Genomic DNA, 19,332 nt, shown 5'->3' with positions numbered 1-19,332 from the left:
TGTAGATCAAGAGAGAGGATGTGTTGGAGCCGTTAGAAAATCTTAGGACAGATTAGTCCATGGGGCCTGACGGAATATTCCCCAGGCTGCTCCGTGAGTTGAGGGAGGAGATTGCTGAACTGTTGGCTAGGATCTTTGAGCACTCGTTGTCCATGGGAATGGTACCGGAGGATTGGAGGGTGGCAAATGTTGTCCCCTTATTCAAATAAGGTAGTAGGGATAGTCCAGGGAATTATAGACCTTTGGGTCTTACGTCTGTGGTGGGCAAGGATTCTTAGAGATAGGATCTATGGGCATTTGGAGAATCATGGTCAGATCAGGGACAGCCAGCATGGCTTTGTGAAGGGCAGATCATGTCTCACAAGCCTGATAGTGTTCTTTGAGGAGGTGACCAGGAAGATTGATGAGGGTAGTGCAGTGGATGTGGTCTACATGGATTTTAGTAAGGCATTTGACAAGGTTCCACATGGTAGGCTTCTTCAGAAGGTCAGAGGGCATGGGATCCAGGGAAGCTTGGCCGTGTGGATTCAGAATTGGCTTGCCTGTAGAAAGCAGAGGGTTGTGGTGGAGGGAGTGCATTCAGATTGGAGGGCTGTGACTAGCAGTGTCCCACAAGTATCTGTTCTGGGACCTCTGCTTTTCATGATTTTTATTAATGACTTGGATGAGGGGGTAGAAGGGTGGGTTGGTAAGTTTGCAGATGACACAAAGGTCGGTGGTGTTGTGGATAGTGTGGAGGACTGTCAAAGATTGCAGAGGGATATTGATAGGATGCAGAGCTGGACTGAGAACTGGCAGATTGAGTTCAATCCGGAGAAGTGTGAGGTGGTACACTTTGGAAGGACTAACTCCAAGGCAGAGTACAAAGTTAGTGGCAGGATTCTGGGTAGTGTGGAGGACCAGGGGGATCCACAGATCCCTGAAAGTTGCCTCACAGGTGGATAGGGTCGTTAAGAAAGCGTATGGGATGTTAGCATTCATAAGTCGTGGGATCGAGTTTAGGGGCCGCGAGGTAATGATGCAGCTGTACAAAACTATGGTTAGACCACACTTTGAGTACTGTGTTCAGTTCTGGTCACCTCATTATAAGAAGGATGTGGAAGGTTTGGAAAGGGTGCAGAGGAGATTTACCGGGATGCTGCCTGGTTTGGAGAGTATGGATTATGAGGAGAGACAAGGGAGCTAGGGCTTTACTCTTTGGAGAGAAGGAGGATGAGGGGAGACATGATAGAGGTGTACAAAATATTAAGAGGAATAGATAGAGTAGACAGCCAGCGCCTCTTTCCCAGGGCACCAATGCTCAATAAAAGAAGGCATGGCTTTAAAGTAATGGGTGGGAAGTTCAAGGGAGATATCAGAGGTAGGGTTTTTACACAGAAAGTGGTTGGGGCATGGAATGCGTGCCTAGGGTGGTGGTGGAGGCAGGCACATTGGTCACATTCAAGAGCTTGCTACATAAGCATATGGAGGAATTTAAAATAGAGGGATATGGGGGAAGTAGAGGTTAGATAGTCTTAGACAAGGTTTAAAGGTCGGCACAACATTGTGGGCTGATGGGCCTGTATTGTGCTGTACTGTTCTATGATTCTACGATTTTATGAAAATGGCAATGCAAGTTGATAGGTTGATGAAAAAGGCATGTGGTATGCATTGGACATTGCACAGAATATAAGAGTTGGGACATAATGGTACAAGTTTACAAAACATTGGTTAGGCTGCACATGGAGTGCTGTGTGCAGTTCTGATTGCCACACTGTGAATGTGTTGGGACAGGATGCAGAGGAGATTCACCAGGATATTGGCTGGATTGGAGGGGTTTAGTTATAAGGAGAGATATTGTGCATTTGTTTTCCCTGTAGTAAAGCAGGCTGAGAAAAGTATATCAAATTATGAGAGGCATAGAGTAGATAGTAAGAATATGTATTCCATGGTGGGATTAACTTGAAGCAAGAAGGGAGGAGGTTTAGAGAGGATCTGACGGAAAAGTTTTCTATGCACAGAATGGTTGATTTCTGGAACATGTTGCCAGAGGGTGGAGGCAGATAGAATGACAAAATTTAAGAGGCATCTAAACAGGCATTTGTATAGCCAGGGCATAGGAGGCTTTGGACCTCTTGCAGGCAAATGAGATTAAGATAGAAAGGTACAATGGTCAACATGGATGTCGTTGACCGAAAGGCTCAGTTCTGTGTTTATACGACTCTATGACTCTATCTCCTGCTCAGGTGAAAGTATATCCATGAACATTCAAATATAACGTTCATGGTAAAATACAGAATAAAAATACTGTAAACTGTACACAAACTAAATCATTCTAAAGTGACTCAAGAAGAAAAGTTTGCAATATACCAACAACCAACAACAACTGTTGGTCCCTCACTTCTTCTTAAATCTCTAAACACTTCTTAGCGGTAGAGGCAACCCCCATGTTACAGATAATCAGGATAGGGAGATTCACCCTTACGGATTTCAGAAATTATTGTTCAATGATTCAAGTTACAGAGTAAAACTTGGTCTTACAGAATTTATTTGGAAAAAATTAATTAAAAAAATAAACACAATGTGCATAAGAACTAACAAATTTTGTTTGCATGTTTGGAGCGGTAGGCTCATTTTGCTGTTTTGCAGTTTTTGTTTCAAATGCTTTCCTCATTATTTACCTTTAAGATGCCTGAAACAGAGCCAGTGGGTTTAAGTGCACGGCCACATAAAGGAATTCCACTGGATGTAAAACTTGATATTTTACAAAGGTTTGATGCTGGAGGAAAAACTTTGAGCAATAATTGAATCTGTGGGGCTTGGTACAGCATTTGACCTTGCTTGTGTCTCCAAGTGCAGCCACTGACCATTTATGAGAATTGTTTTGGAAACTGACAAGACAATCTCTTAAGTGGTGTCCCCCAATGCCACTCGTCCACCACCATGAACCAGCAGCTGTGGTATCATCATAACTGTTAAGAGAAAAATTGTCCCATTGGAATGCGTCTCCACATAATATGAGATTCAACGGGAAATCGGGTTTCACATCATGGAAAATCGCGATACAGACTTTCTAGGAATGCAACCCCTTTGTAACATGGTGGTTGCCTGTACTGTGATGGCACAGTAGTTAATACACTGAACTAGTAATCCAGATGCCTGCACCAACAATCCAGAAATTCAAATTCAAATCCCACCATGTGAGAGGCAGAGCTTAGATTCAGTTACCAATCTGGAACAACAACTTGTGTTAGTAATGAATTAACACGAAAGCACCAGATTGTTCTAAAAACTATCTAGTTCACTTTTTTTTACTCAATCTGTCCTAAATGTGACTTCAGACCATGTGATTAATGCATAAATGGTCTACCTCTATGCTCTCAGAGAAGATAGAATAACAAAACTGGACAGATCACCTGCTTTTGACTTAGGCACCAAATTTGGAGAAGGTCCTTCTCATGAACATTTGGGAAATGGTGTATAAAGCTGTGTTACAGACTAATCAAGCAACAGACTGACATAGTTGTATTCACAGAATCATGCCTTACAGACATATTCCCCCACTACAGTCACATCACCATCCAAAAGGCACATTACTCTCCACTTGCCTGATTGAGTGCAGCTCCAGCATCTCTCATGAATGTTGACACAAAGCAGTCCTTTTAATTGATATCCCATCCACCACCTTAAATATTCACTCCCTCTATCACCAATGCACAGTGTACCATTTACACAATGCATTGCATTTAGACACTGACAACACCCTGAAACTCATGGGCTCTGCTATCAAGAAGGGCAAGGGTAGTAGCTGCATGGGAACACCACCGTCTGCACACTGCTCTGACTTGGAAATAAATCACTGGTCCTTCATAGTCATTTGGTTTAAATCCTGATATCCCTGAACTCACTATGGGGATATGAAGGACCGCAGAAGTTCAAAAAAGTGGCTCACCACCTACTAAACAGCAATTAGGGTTTGGCAATAAATGTGAATAACACCAAGAATCAAAAATGCATAAACAAAATAAAAATCTGGCTTTTACCCTAAATCACATTAACCAAAAGCATAGATTTAGCTTTAATTCCATTAAATCCATATATTTAAAAAGTTCCTGTATGACCACTTTAAGACACATAACCTATAAAACCATGGACTAGGTTGTTCATTTTTCTTGGCAAAAATATGATGGGTCGAATGGTCTCCTGCTGTGCTGTAAGTTTCTGTGATTCTATGATACAGCAGCAACTTTGATCCAATTACCCTACTTAACATGAGTCAGATTTTTCCACTTCTTAACACAATGAAAAAATATAACTATCCTGTTCTGCATCTATTAAGAACACCAACATGCCATTCTATATCTTTGTTCTATTGCTAACATTTCTGGACTCAGTAAATGTGGTTGACTGGGCTGGGTTTTAAATCACATATTCTACCTGTTACCAATACATTTCCATTTCTGTAGTCACACCCATATGTTTTTCTTATGTCTTCTTTCTGCTCTGGACTTTGAAGGTGGAGATGTTGGGACTAAACTCCAGCCCATTGGGTCTCGACAGTTGAAGGCACGGCATCAGTTCTAAGGTAAAGGGTCCAGCGGATGCAAAGGAGTCCAGTAGTAGAGAATGCAGGCATATTAGAGTCTGCAGATATATGTAAAGACATTGTCATAAGGGGATTTACATTCAAGGATGGGAACTGGAACATCAACTAAAAGTAGACCAGTGAGTGTTGAGGTGATTGTTAAGCAACATTTGGAGAAGGAAAGTATATGGCCTGCAGCGTTATGTATGAGTTTAAGCTTATGAAGGATGGGATGCAGAGTCGAATTGCATTGGAATAGTTGAATCTGGAGCTTCCAAAGACACTGAATAGCTACATGACAACAAAACACATGCAAACTATCTCACTCTATCAATTCCCTTCTATTATGTATATAAAACAAAATGTAATAGTTGTTGACTAAAATGATAAAAATGCTTTTAATGATCTCAGCCACATTATCAAGCTGAAGAGATAGTGGAGGCATTAGTAGTGATCTTTCAAGAAATACTAGAGTCAGGAATGGTTCCAGAGGACAGGAAAATTGCAAATGTCACTCCGCTCTTTAAGAAGGGAGGGAGGCAAAAGACAGGAAATATAGGCCAGTTAGCCTGACTTCAGTGGTTGGTAAGGTGTGAGAGTCCATTATTAAGGATGAGGTTTCAGGGTACTTGGAAGCACATGATAAGGCCGAAGTCAGCACGGTTTTCTTAAGGGGAGATCTTGCCCGGTAAATCTGTTGGAATTCTTTGAGGAAGTAACAGGCAGGATAGACAAAGGAGAGTCAGTGGATGTTGTTTATTTGGATTTTCAGAAGGCCTTTGACAAGGTGCTGCACATGAGGCTGCTAAACAAGATAGGAGCCCATGGTATTACAGGAAAGGTACTAGCATGGATAGAAGATTGGCTGACTGGTAGAAGGCAAAGGGAATAAATGGAGTCTTTCTGGTTGGCTGCTGGTGACTAGTGGTATTCCGCAGGGGTCGCTGTTGGGTCTGCTACTTTTCATGTTATACATTAATGATCTGAATGACGGAATTGATGGCTTTGTGGCCAAGTTTGTGGATGATACAAAGAAAGATGGAGGGGTAGGTAGTGTTGAGGAAGCAGGGAGTCTGCAGAAGGAATCAGACAGTTTGGGAGAATGGGCAAAGAAGAGGCAGATGGAATACAGCGTAGAGGGAAGTGTATGGTTATGCACTTTGGCAGAAGCAATAAAGGCATAGACTATTTTCTAAACAGGAAAAAAATTCAGAAATTGGAGGTGCAAAGGGATTTGGGAGTCCTAGTGCAGGATTCCCTAAAGGTTAACTTGCAGGTTGAGTCAGTAGTAAGGAAGGCAAATGCAATGTTAGCATTTATTTCCAAAGGACTAGGATATAACAGCAAGCATATAATGCTGAGGCTTTGTAAGGCGTTGGTCAGAACACATTTGGAATATTGTGAGCAGTTTTGCCCATATCTGAGGAAGGAGGTGCTGGCGTTGGAGAGGGCCCCAGAGGAGGTTTATGAGAATGATCGCAAGGATGAAAAGGTTAACATATGAGAAGCATTTGATGGCTCTGGGCCTGTACTCACTGGAGTTTAGAAGGATGAGGGGGATCTCATTGAAACCTACTGAAAATTGAATTGCCAGGATAGACTGGACGTGGAGATGATGTTTCCAGCAGTGGGAGAGTCTAGGACTAGAGGGCATGGCCTCAGAATAAAAGGACGTTCCTTTAGAACTGAGATGAGCAGGAATTTCTTTAGCCAGAGGGTAATGAATCTGTGGAATTCATTGCCACATAACGGCTGTGGAGGCCAAGTCATTGAGTATTTTTAAAGTGGAGGTTGATAGGTTCTTGATTAGTAAGGTGTCAAAGGTTATAGGGAGAAGGCAAGAGAATGGGGTTGAGAGGGAAAAATAAATCAGCCATGGTCGAATGGCAGAGCAGACTCAAATGGCCCAATTCTGCTCCTATGTCTTATGGTCTTATAGGAGCAGCTACCGTCCTACACACAGTATAGGAATATCTGTCTGTTGCCTGAGAGTCAATTATGAAGCAACAGTGCCACATTTCGTGAGAAAGTTATCTGAGAAAGGTGTAAAATGCAAGACCGAAAGAGGAGATTTAGGTTTTTTAGTTAATGATTTAAGTGGTTAGAGCACTGAGTAGTTGTATCACGTAGAGCAGGAAGATTATTTTTAGTTCCCAGAGCATAGCCATGTTAGTGGATCTTGGAGAGACAATGAATAGATGCCACAATTAGCCTGGGTGCCCCGTATTAAACAGCTATCTTCTTCGTTTGCTGTTTGCTGTTTGGATGTCAAAAAACCTGTCAACATGCATTACCTGGGTTCACATCAAAAATAATTCAGAGTTCATAGAGTTACACAGCAGGGAAACAGGCCCTTCAGCCCAACTTGTCCATGCCGACCAAGTTGCCCCATCCAAGCATTTGGCCCATAACCTTCTAAACCTTTCCCATCTATGTACTTGTCCAACTGTCTTTTAAAAGTTGTTATTGTACCTGCCTTAACCATTTCCTCTGGCAGCTCATTCCACATACATACCACCCTTTGTGTAAGAAAGTTGCCTCTCAAGTTCCTTTTAAATCTTTCCCCTCTTACCTTAAGCCTACGCCTCTAGTTCTTGATTCCCCAACCCTGGGAAAAAGATAGTACATTCACCCTATGTATGCCGCTCATGATTGCCTTTACTGCAATTGCCTCATGATTATATAAAGTACAGCTTATTTCAATGAATGCCATTTTACCGAGGAGATCATATATCTTTAGGAGAGAAAAGAAAACAGAGGTAGAAAAAGGTAGGCAAAAAAGTGCAGTCACATCATGTGTAGTTGGTGTTCCAATAGCTGATGCCAGTAACCACGTACACTTACAAAAAGAATGAGGTCAAATCTCAATGAAAATAGTTTCATTTGAAATTCTGTCTCTTAGCAGTAGCTTCAACAACGAAGGTTATTGCTATGTAAACCACAAATCATGGAACAGAGCCAAATACTTCAATTAAATCTCCATAAAGACATGAATATAGCATTGTACAAGTTGAAATAACATAAGCAGTACCTTTATCACTACATTATGAGACAAAGCTATCTATGGAGTAAGAAATATATTGCAATGAAGGTCCAATAATCCGCTATCTGACTATTCGGAAATCCCGATCGTTCAACATATGGCTCACTAGGTCATGTTTGATATGCTCCCTTTCAACTCACCATGGCCCCAATTACCATGCTTTTCTGACTCACTGGGGCCCTGGTTCCCATGTTCCTGTCCGGCTTACTGGGGTCACAGATCTCACACTTATTTCTGATTCACAGGGGCTCCCGTTCCAATACGTGCTCTCAACTCACCGGGACTCAGCACCTCGCTTCTTTCTGACTCACAAGTCCCCAGTCTCCGTCTTCCCTTTCAACTTCTTGGGTCCTCCAATTCTCCTGCTCCCTTTCAACTCATCAGTGCCTTGATTTCTGCACTCCCTTTCAACTCACTGGGACCTTATTTCTCACACTCCTTTTAAACTCACCAGGTTCATTGAAAACTTTATTAAAATACTGTATAACATCTGAAAAAAGTGAATTAAAGTGTGTTTAGGTATTAACATTGAACCAAGAACAGTACAGCACAGGGACAGGCCCTTCAGCCACAATGTCTGTGCTGAACATAATGCCAAATTGAAGTAATCCCTTCTGCCTGCAGGTGATCTATATCCCTCCATCTTCTGCATATTTATGTGCCTAAGGCATCAGCCTCTGGAGCTGGAGATGGTGGGTTCGAGTCCCACCTGGGCCGCACTGCTGCACCTTTTTTAGGTCAGGCGCGATAGCATAGCGGTTAGCGTAATGCTATTACAGTGCCAGCGATCTGGGTTCAATTCCGACTGCTGTCTGTAAGGAGTTTGTATGTTCTCCCTGTGTCTGCATGGGTTTCCTCTGGGTGCTCCGGTTTCCTCCCACATTCCAAAGATGTACAGGTTAGGAGGTTGTGGGAATGCTATGTTGGCGCTGGAAGTGTGGCAACACTTGCGGCCTGCCCCCAGAACACTCTACGCAAAAAGATGCATTTCATTGCGTGTTTCGATGTACATGTGACTAATAAAGAAATCTTATTTAAATGACACTATCGTATCTGCTTCCACCAACACCCTGGCAGCTCATTTCAGGCACCTACCACTCTCTGTGTAAAAAACTTGCCCCTCACATCTCTTTTAAACTTCCCCCCTCAGGGTAGATATTTCTACCCTGAGAAAAAGATTCTGACTGTCTACCCTATCTACGCCACTCATAAGTTTATAAGACTTGACCTGCCACACACAAAACCATGCTGCCACATTTGGAAAACCATCATCAGGCCATGCTTTTCCAAATGTGAGTAAATCCTATCCCTAAGAATCCTCTCCAATAGTTTCCCTACTACTGATGTGAGGCTCACTGGCCTATAATTCCCTGGATTAATCCTATTTCTCTTCTTAAACAAAGTAACAACATTGGCTACTCTCTAGTCCTTTGGGACCTTCGCCTGTGGCTAAAGATGATACAAAGATCTTTGTCAAGGCCCCAACAATCTTTTCTCTTGCCTCTCTCAACAACCTGGAATAACATCCAACAGTTCAGAGAGTCAGCACCACTGAGGTCTCAAGTGTGCCAGATTTCACTGAGTTTCACTGTACGGGTTTCACTGTAACAAACATATAATGTTAAATAACTTCCAACCATAAGTTCCCATTATGAGTGAGCAAAAGGCCAATAATGCCTCTTAATGGCTCATACAGTGTTGAAGAGGCCTGCTACCTCCTCAACCCTTAACGAAACTGTGCTGACTTCATCCTATTTTATCATGTGCTTGAAGGTACTCTGAAGTTTCATCCTTAATAATGGACTCTAAAATCTTACTGAGATTACTAAAATCACTGAGGTCAGGCTAACCAGCTTATAGTTTCCTGTCTTTTGCCTCCACTGTAATGTGTGGCAATACCTCCAACACCTCCTTCTTCATCAACATCAGTGCAGAGGCCTGCCTTATACTGCTGAAATCAACCCTCCCCCAAATTAAGACCTTAACTCTTGGACCAACCTTATTTTCTCCCTTGACTACCTTGAAACTCACCAAAGCATTCCTCCATAGACACTTACGCCATTTGCTCATCCTCATTCCCTAAGATAAGGTTGAGTACAGCCCCTTCCCTAGTTGGGCTCTCCACATACAGCAAGAACAGAGTCCTTGCCTTCCACCCCACCAGCCTCTGTATTCAACAGATAATTATTTGAAATTTCACGACCAGGCACATATTCTCCCCTCCCCTTGTAGCATTTTGAATTAATCGCTCCCTTTGCGATTCCCTGATCAGCTCTTCCATCTCCATTTACTACTTTCTTCTGTATCCCATGCAACTACAGGAGATATAATACCCATCCTGGGATCTGAAAAGTCTTTTCAGGTAAGGCAGCAAATCATTTGCATTCCTTCCAATCTAGTGTACTACATTTGGTGGTCACTATACTGCCTCCTCTACATTTGAGAAACCAAACTCTGATTGGGTAATTGCTTCGTGGAGCATCTGTGTCCAGTCCACAGGACTGACCGTGAGCTTGTGGTAGCCTGCCGTTTTAATTTACCATCCCATTTCCACTCTGGCTTCTTGGCCTGTTGTCTCCTGCACTGTTACAATGAGGCCCAATGTAAAGTTGAGGGACACTTCATTTTTTGTTTTGGCACAGTGCAGCCTGTAGGACTCTACTGAATTCACCAACTTCAGATAACTTGCTCTTTCTACCTGTTTGTACCAGGACTGGCTATTTGTGATTGCTATTCCTCTTCCCCCTTTTTTTTCTTTCTCTCAAAAAAGAGCCGGACTATACAACGTCACCCAGACCACGTTATCAAAACATGATATAAGCAAAGGAGTTTGTGTCCCTTTCATGGCTACATCATTTCAACCTAATACAGACATTCCCTATGTTCAACCCATTGACATCCCCCACCTTCTCCGCCATTGTGTGGCTTAGCATAGCTCCAGTACCATCTACAAATTCACCAGTGACACAACTGTTGCTGGCAGAATCATGGATGGTGAAGAGGCGGTGCACAGGAATGAGAAAGGTCAGCAGGTTGAATGGTGTTCTTACAACAACCTTGTGCTCAATGTCAGCAAGACCAAGGAACTGATTGTGAGCTTTAGAAAGGGGAGGTTAGGTGAACATGCACCAGTCCTCAAAAAAGATCTGTGATGGAAAGGGTGAGCAGCCTTAAGTTGCTGGGTGTCAACATCTCAGATGACCTATCCTGGGCCCAGCACTTAATGCAACATTGAAGGCATGCCAGTATCTCAATTTTCTTGGAGGTTTAAGGAGATTTAGCATGTTATTGAAGACTCTGACAGACTTCTGCAGACGTAGAGTGGAAAGCATTTTGACTGATTGCGTCACAGCCTGCTATAGAAACTCCAATGCATAGGAACGCAAGAGACTCCAGAGAGTGGTGGATTCAGCCAGTTCCATCACGGGTACAGCTCTCCCCACCACTGAGGACATCTACAAGAAGGCGATGTCTCAGGAAGGTGGGACCCATCATCAGGAACTCCCACCATCCAGGCCATCTGGGAGGAAGTACAGGAGCCTGAAGACCCACATTTCAAGGTTCAACAACAGCGCCTTCTCCACTTCCATCAGCTTCTTGAACCGATCTGAACAACTTGGACACTACCTCGGACTATTTTTTTGTTCTCTCACTCTGAAACTTGCAAAAGTGTGGTTATTTTGTTGTTTATCTTGCACATAAGTTATGTATAATTTATGTTAATTAAGTTTATGTTAATTAACGTTTGTCCTCATCTTGTAAAGTACTGTGCTGCTGCTGCAAAAAGCTATTTTTCATGGCATATACCCCGTGTATGTATGCCTATAACAACGATAAACTTGAACTTGCTTTGCCTCTTCCCTAGTTCTGATGAAGGGTCTTCAACCTGAATGTTAACTGCTTCTCCTTCCACAGATGCTGCCTGAACTGCTGAGTATTTCCAGCATTTCTGTTTTTAATTTAAGAAATAAAGTGAGCTTCATTGATTAAAGGAGATATAAAGGGCATGTTTTTCACAGAGTGGGTGGTGGTTATATGGAATGAGCTGCCAGAGGAGGACGTAGAGGTAGAAGCAATTACAATGTTTAAAGGGCATTTGGACAGGTTCTTGGCTAGGAAAAGAGCCCATCTTGGATAGATAGGAATGGGCCCTAATGCAGGCAAATGAGATTAGCATAATGGTTGACATGGATAATATGGGCCAAATGGGCCATTTCTAGGACTCTATCACTGTATGGAAATTAGCAATGGTTTCCCTAACCTAATTACAGTGACTGCTGCAAAGATCAAACTACAGTATAACCCAGAGTTAAATTTTAACTTGCTTGGCAAATGCTGGTAACGATTTAGACATCTCTACAAGTGAGAACTGACCATGAAAGAAAGGTCAAATCAGGGTTGAAAATCAAAACAAATATTGCAGATGCTGGAAATATGAACTAAAAACAAGAAGAACTCAGCAAGTCGGGTAATATCAGTGGAAGGAGAAACAATCGGTGTTTCATGTCACCGACCCAAAACGTTGACTGTTTCAAATTGTGGCTTGTTGCAGAACTCTGGCTGATAATGGAGAAGAAATTGGGCTTTAAGATAAAGTTGGGGGGGGGGGGGTATAAGCATTAATAACACAGAGTTATATCTACCTCTCTTTTGGGACCTCAGTTCATTTCTGGCACTAATAGTTCTTATAAGGAATGTCCTCTCACTTAATCTGATTGATTTTCTGGTGGTGTATCTCTGAGATACAAACTTCTCCCCGGACAATCAGAAGGGCAAACAAGCCGGTTTTCAGCCAGCTTAGCTTCAGTTAAAATTACTGAGCTTAGCCCTGCAAAGCCCTGGCTTCAACATAAATGGCAAATGTAAGGAAAATTCATGAAAACATGGCCTTTACTACTTCCCATGATGGTAGCATTGTTGAGAGGAATTCAAAGACATAATGGAGCTGCCCTCACACACTCATTCTGGTCTAATGCTGCCTGCACCCACAAGCTGTTTTTGGAGCGGACATATGAGAAGGGCTCTTTTGGGGTCAAAGTGCTAGGCTTGAGGCCTAAGTGCAATGGCTTTGACAAGGGAGGCTTTGGTGAGGAGGCTGTGTGTTGCAAGGCAAGGTCTTTCTTTCTCTTTCAAATAGTAACTTGAGGGGTAGAAATGGCAATCAGCGGAATGGTCTGCTCCTCCTCTGAAATATGACAGACGTTAAGCATTTCAGGACTACATTTTCAGGAAATGTATCCAACTGCAGCTCCTGTCAGACCTCCATGAATTGGCTGGAGTGGTAGTTGGACTCATTGAGCAGCATGCAGGAGACAGAGTGTGTTATAGATAGGAATTTCAGGAAGGTGGTCACGCTATAGGATCAGCCAGATTATTCAGTGACTGCCAGGAGAGGAAGGCAGGCAGTGCAAGGGTTTCCTGTGGCTATCTCCCTCTCTAACAAGTATACCATTTTGGATAATGTTGGGGGGGATGGCCTTTCAGGGGAAAGCACCAGCATCACCCAAATCAATGGCATCATGACTGGTTCTGTTGTACAGCAGGGAAGGTCAACATCTAGGCAAGTGGTAGTGATAGGAGACTCAACAGTCAGGGGCACAGAGAGGCATTTCTGTGGCCAAGAGTGAGACTCCAGGATGCTCTGTTACTTTCCTGATGCCAGGGTCAAGGATGTCTTAGAGTAAATACAGGACATTCTGAAAGGGAAACATGAGCAGCCAGGTGTCATGGTCCATATCGGTACTAATGACATAGGCAGGATAAGAGATGGGGTCCTGCAAAATGAATATTGAGAGTCAGACAGAAAATTAAAAAGCAGCATCTTCAGGGCTGTAATCTCAGGATTACTCTCTGTGCTATGTGCTAGTGAGGAAGAGGAGAAGAGGGGCTGAAGAGCTGGTGCAGGCAGGAGGACTTCAGCCACTTAGACCATTGGAATTCATTCCATGGCACAGTTGACCTGTACAAGAGGGATAGGTTGCATCTGAACTGAAGGAGGACCAATATCCTCAGGTGTGCTTAAGGATGGGCACATGGAATTATGGTATTGTAACTATTGCGAAAATATGGTTGAGGGATGGAAATCATGACTCACAAAGTTGATTGAGTTTTTTTGAAGAGCTGACCAAGAGGATTGATGAGGGCAGGGATCTAGACAACAAGGTCCCGCATGGGATCCATGTGTTCTAATCTTCAGCAAGTAGGGTACTAAATCATTAGGAGTCAGAAGTGGTCGTGGACAGTTGTTTTTCAGATTGGAGGCCTGTGACCAATGGTGTGCCGCAGGGATCAGTGCTGGGTCCCCTGTTGTTTGTCATATATATTTTAATGATTTGGATGAGTGGGTAGTTGGCATGATTAGTAAGTTTGCAGAAGACTCCAAAATTGATAGTATAGTGGTCAGTGAAGAAGCCTGACTAGGGTTACAGCAGGATACAGATCAACTGGGAAATGGGTAATTGGAAAATGGATGGTATGGGCAGATGGAGTTTAACTTGGACAAGTGCCAAATGATGCATCTTGGGAAGTTAAACCAGGACAGGACATACACAGTGAATGGCAGGGAACTGGGGACTGTTGTTGAACTGTTGTTGAGAGACCTTGAAGTTTCCTGAAAACTGGAATACAGGTAGACAGGGTGTTGAGGAAAGCACGTGACATATTTGTCTTCATCAGCTAAGGTAATGAGTAGAAGAGTTGAGAACTCATATTCGAAACGTACAAAATGTTGGTTAGGCCACACTTGGGAGTGCTGTGTGCAGTTCTCATTGGCACACTGTTGGAAGGAAGTGGCTAAGCTAGAGAAGATGCAGAAACAATTCACAAGGGTTTTGTCTGTATTGGAGGCCCCGAGTTAGCAGGAGAGATTGGATAGGCTAGGTCATTTTTCCCAATGAAAAGGAGGCTGAGAGGTGGTGTGATAGAGGTATATAAAATTATGAGAGCCATAGCGTGTCTGTTTCCCATGACAGTGGTGTCAAACTATAAAGCATAGGTTTAAGGTGAGAGGGAGGTTAGACAGAGGGAGGTTTATAGAGGATCTGAGGGGTACATTTTTCACATAGAGAGTAGATAGTTACTGGAATGAGCTGCCAGAGAAAGTGGTGGAGAGATTAGAATAAATAGGCACAATTGTCGGCATAGATGCAGTGGGCTGAAGGGCCTGTTTCTATGTTGTACAGCTCTATAACTCTAACTCTGTGTCTGTCCCTGATGTTCATTTGATGACCGGTTGAGACAATTTTTTTTTACATACACAGGGAGATTAAGACTTTTTTTGGGGGGGAAGGAGAGATCTGTGTTGTTGGGATGAACTATACTAGGATCCGAGTTCTAGGTATATAATTAAACTAATACTAAACCTAATAATGAAATAAATACCACTATATTAAATTAATATAAGAATGGGATACTGGGTGATCTGTTGCTGCTTCAATTAATGTGAACTTATGACACTTTTGTCCAAGATGACTGCACCTGCAATAAACATCTGCATCTGAATTATGAGTTGCAGATACTCAGGGAGGGACATAGTTACCTGCATCATTTTATCCAAAAGACAGCCACAACCCTCAGATTTAATACTCTGCAATTTATACATTGTCAGGGACAGGAGGGTATGACTGCAAGTAAGGCAGGTACCCTATGTACATCCATATTCATGGCTTTGAGGTTCTTGCAATCTGTAAGGCTATTGTGGAGACCTTAAGCAAGGTGAGCAAACTGACCACAGCAACTTGATACAGGAAGCCATTCAAATGAGTGGAGTTAAAGGAGTGTGTTTGTAGGAAGGAATCATACTATTAGAGTATTAGACACTGTCCTATGCAGCCAGGAGAAGGTGAACCCACAAGGTTTTGCTGCCCACTCGATGCCAAGATGAGGGACATCTCCCCAGGCTGGAGAGGAACAGAGTGGCAGAGGGAGGATCCAGTTACCAGAGTGCACTAAGAATGGTCTAAGAATGGGTTCCAAGGCTGAAAAAGTTTAGTAATTCAGGTCTATACTGAAAAGCAGAACCACAAAGGTAATAGTCTCTGGATTTTTTTCCAAACCACAATCAAAGTGGCACGTGGTTAGTAGGATCAGAGATGTGACTGCATGGGCCAAAGAATGGTGTGGAAGAAGCAGGTGTCAACTCAGGGGGCACTGGCAATAGTGTGGGGAAGGAGAGAACTGTATTGTTGGAATGGACTATACCTGAACCATCCTGGGATCAGAGTTGAAGGAAATTGGTAAAACAGACTTTGAACTAATTAGGCGAGGGACTGGGGGGTGGTGGGTGGGGCTCCCTGTGGAGGGAACTCAAGAATGGTGAAAAGGAACAAAAAAGAAACAGAGTAAGAAAACCACTGGGATAAGGATAACCCCAATCAGGAAGGGATGTAGTGCACAAACAGCAGCAACAAAAAAAATCCCAGAAAACTTTGACAATTAGCAAAGCCTTTGATGTCTATTAAAGTTTTTCAAGCTTCTGAGTGTCCCTGACATTCACAGTTAAAAACTATTAAAATGAAATAAACAATTAAAAGAATTAAAGAATTATATTTTATAATAAAATCAGGTAAAACGTTTAAATAAATAAAATGATAATCAAGCAAACACAAATAACTGAACAAAAATATTTTAGATCATGTAACTTGCCTTATTTTGACTTTTCTTCTTCACTATTGTACAAATCCCAATTCAAATAAATGGTATATGTTAACACAGGATCTGACAGCAGATACCCCAGCATTGGCGATTAGTACTGGGAAATCTCAGCAAGTTCTGGCTCCATGAAGAGTCCAGCACCAAGGCACAAATTGCCAGTGAAACATTGCCAGAAACTGCTAGAAACTCTCACTTGATCAGGCAGCAAATATCAAATCAGACCTGCTGAGTGTGGTAATTTCAGTTTTTATTTCAGATTTCTTTCATCAGCAGTTATTTGATTTTCAAGTTTTGGTGACTTTGAAACCAGCCAGCACTTGTTCCCAATGTGAAACCCCCTGTATTTACCAGCAAAAATTGCCCAGTAAGAATATCTGTATCTTTACTGATACCTCAAGAATATAACTTCCTCAATTTTAGTTAAAATGTTGGAACAGTGGTTGCTTTATAATACCTACTGGTCCATTGTTTTCTTTCACTTCTGTTGGGGCAATTACAACAGTATTTACAATGATCTGGTGTCCCTATTAGGTACGGTGTCCAGATAGATGAAAATCTCCTGGGAGGGTAAACTATATCGTTAGAACTGACTTGTAATCAAATAACCAGACAAAGCAGAATCGAATGAAATAGTACTTCATTTGAAGTACTTGGCCAGATCAGTAGTTTTAAGCAAACTGGCTACTTAATGGAGAGTATAAATACAGTGTGGGGAAATTTCCATTTGCATTACTGGGGATTTAGAAATGACTTCTAGAGCACTTTTGGATGGAATCATACAGTTATATGGCATGGAAATGGGCCCTCTGGCCCAGCTTATCTATGCCAGCCAAGATGTCTATCCAAGTCAGTACCATTTGCCTGCATTTGGCCAATATCCCTCTAAACACTTTCAATCCATATGCCTGTCCAAATTTCTCTTCAACATTGTAATTGTACCAACCTCTACAGCTTCCTCTTAAAGCTCATTCCAGATACCCACTGCCCTCTGTGTGATAAAGTTGCATCTCACATCTCCTTTAAATCTTTTCCCTCTCATCTTAAATCTATGCCCTCTAGTTTTAGACTCCCCTATCCTGGGAAAAAGACCATTCACCTTACCTACGCCCTTTTTGATTTTATGTGCTTCTATAAGGTCACTCCTCAGCCTCCTATGCTCAAGGGAGAAAGTCCTCCCATATCCAGCCTCTCATCACTCAAGCCCTCCAGTCCTGGTAACATCCTCGTGAATCTTTCCTGCACCCCTTCCAGCTAAATGACATCCTTCCTCTTGCTTGGCAACCAGAACAGCACACAATAATCCAAGTGTGGTCTCACCAATGACTTGTACAATTGCAACATGATGTCCCAACCCCTGTATTCCATGCCCTAACTGATGAAGGCAAGCGTGCCAAATACCTCCTTCACCATACTGTCTATCTGTTTTGCCACTTTCAGGGAACTATGTATCTTTACCCCTACGATTCTCTGTTCTACGACACTCTCCAGGGCTCTACCATTTACTGTGTAAGTCCTGCCCTGGTTTAACTTCCCAAAATGCAACACCTCACACTTGTCTGCGTTAAATTCCATCTGCTATTCCATGACCCACTTCTCCAGTTCATCTAGATTCTGTTGTAATCATAGATAATCTTCTTTGCTGTCCAGTATACCACCAACTTTGGTGTTATACACAAACTTCCTAACCATGTAAACAATAATTTCCTTTATACAGATAACAAACAACAGTGGACCCAGCACCGATCCTTGTGGTACATCAATGGACACAGGCCTCCAATCTGAATAACGACCCTCCACTACCACCCTCTGTCTCCTTCCACAAAGTCAATTTAGTATCCAATTGCCCATGTGATCTAACCTTCGGACTAGCCTACCACGTGGGGGACCTAGTCAAAGGTCTTGCTAGAGTCTGTGTAGACAATGTCTACTGCTCTGTCCTCATCAATCCTCTTCGTCAGCTTTTCAAAAGACTCAATCCAATTAGTGAGACACGTTTTCTCACGCACAAAGCCATGTTGACTATCCCTTATCAGTCCTTGGCTTTCCTAATGCCAGTCGATTCCTTCTCTCAGAATCCCCTCCCATAACTTTTCCACCACTGATGTTTGGCTCACTGGCCTGTAGTTCCCTGGCTTGTCCTTGCATGAAGGCACTACTTTAGCCCTCCAGTCTTCCAGGACCTCACCTGTGGCTAAAAATGATGCAAATATCTCTGCCAGGACCCCTGCCATTTCTTTGCTAGCTTTCCATAATGTCCTAGGATACGATACACTTGATCAGTCCCCGGGGATTTATCCACCTTAATATGTCAGCACCTCCTCTGTTATAATGTGGATATGTTCCAATACATCACTATTCATTTCCTGTAATTCCTTAGCTTCTATGACCTTCTCCATGGTAAATACAGAAGAGAAATATTTATTTAAGACCTTGTGCACCTCCTGTGGCTCCACACGTTGATGACCACATTAAGGGGACCTATTTTCTCCCTAGTTACCTTTTTGCTTTGAATATACTTGTAGAATCTCTTATGATTCTCCTTTACCTTATATGCCAAAGCTATCGCATGACCTCTTTTTGCCCTCCAGATTTCCCTCTTAAATGTATCCCCACAGCATTTCTCTTCCCCAAGGGATTCACTTGATCCCAGCTGCTATACCTGACATATGCCTCCTTAATTTTCCCAAACAGTACCTCAGTATCTCTCAGTGACCAGGATTCCCTAATCCTGCCAGTCTTGCCCTTCACTCTAACAGGAATATGTCTCTGAACTCTCCCCATCTCACTCCCACTTGACAGACATCCCTTTACCTGCAAACAGCCTCTCCCAATCAACCTTTTCAAATTCCTGTCTAATACTCTCAAAATTTGCCTTGCCAATTTAGGATTTTGCTTGGTATCAGCTGTGAAATTAAATCTCTGATTACAAAAAACAATTCATATTTTAGAAGAAAAGTGTTATAATATATTATGAGATTTAGGTTATGAGATTACAGTAACGTAGCGATTAGCACAACGCTATTACAGCTCCAGTGATCGGGGTTTGATTCCCATCGCTATCTGTAAAGAGTTT

The 19,332-nt window shown here is 42.5% G+C and overlaps 1 protein-coding gene across 4 annotated transcripts in view; it reads right to left on the bottom strand.

Annotated features, from left to right (window-relative positions):
- Nucleotides 1–19,332, bottom strand: part of abcc4 (ATP-binding cassette, sub-family C (CFTR/MRP), member 4) — a 353,844-nt gene that overhangs the window by 118,141 nt on the left and 216,371 nt on the right. The window lies entirely within an intron of this gene.

Source organism: Pristis pectinata, chromosome 11, assembly GCF_009764475.1.
Source record: "Pristis pectinata isolate sPriPec2 chromosome 11, sPriPec2.1.pri, whole genome shotgun sequence".
In the NCBI taxonomy this organism is placed as follows: Eukaryota; Metazoa; Chordata; class Chondrichthyes; order Rhinopristiformes; family Pristidae; genus Pristis; species Pristis pectinata.
The sequence above is the reverse complement of the archived record's forward strand: the minus strand, read 5'-3'. Positions and strand labels throughout refer to the sequence as shown.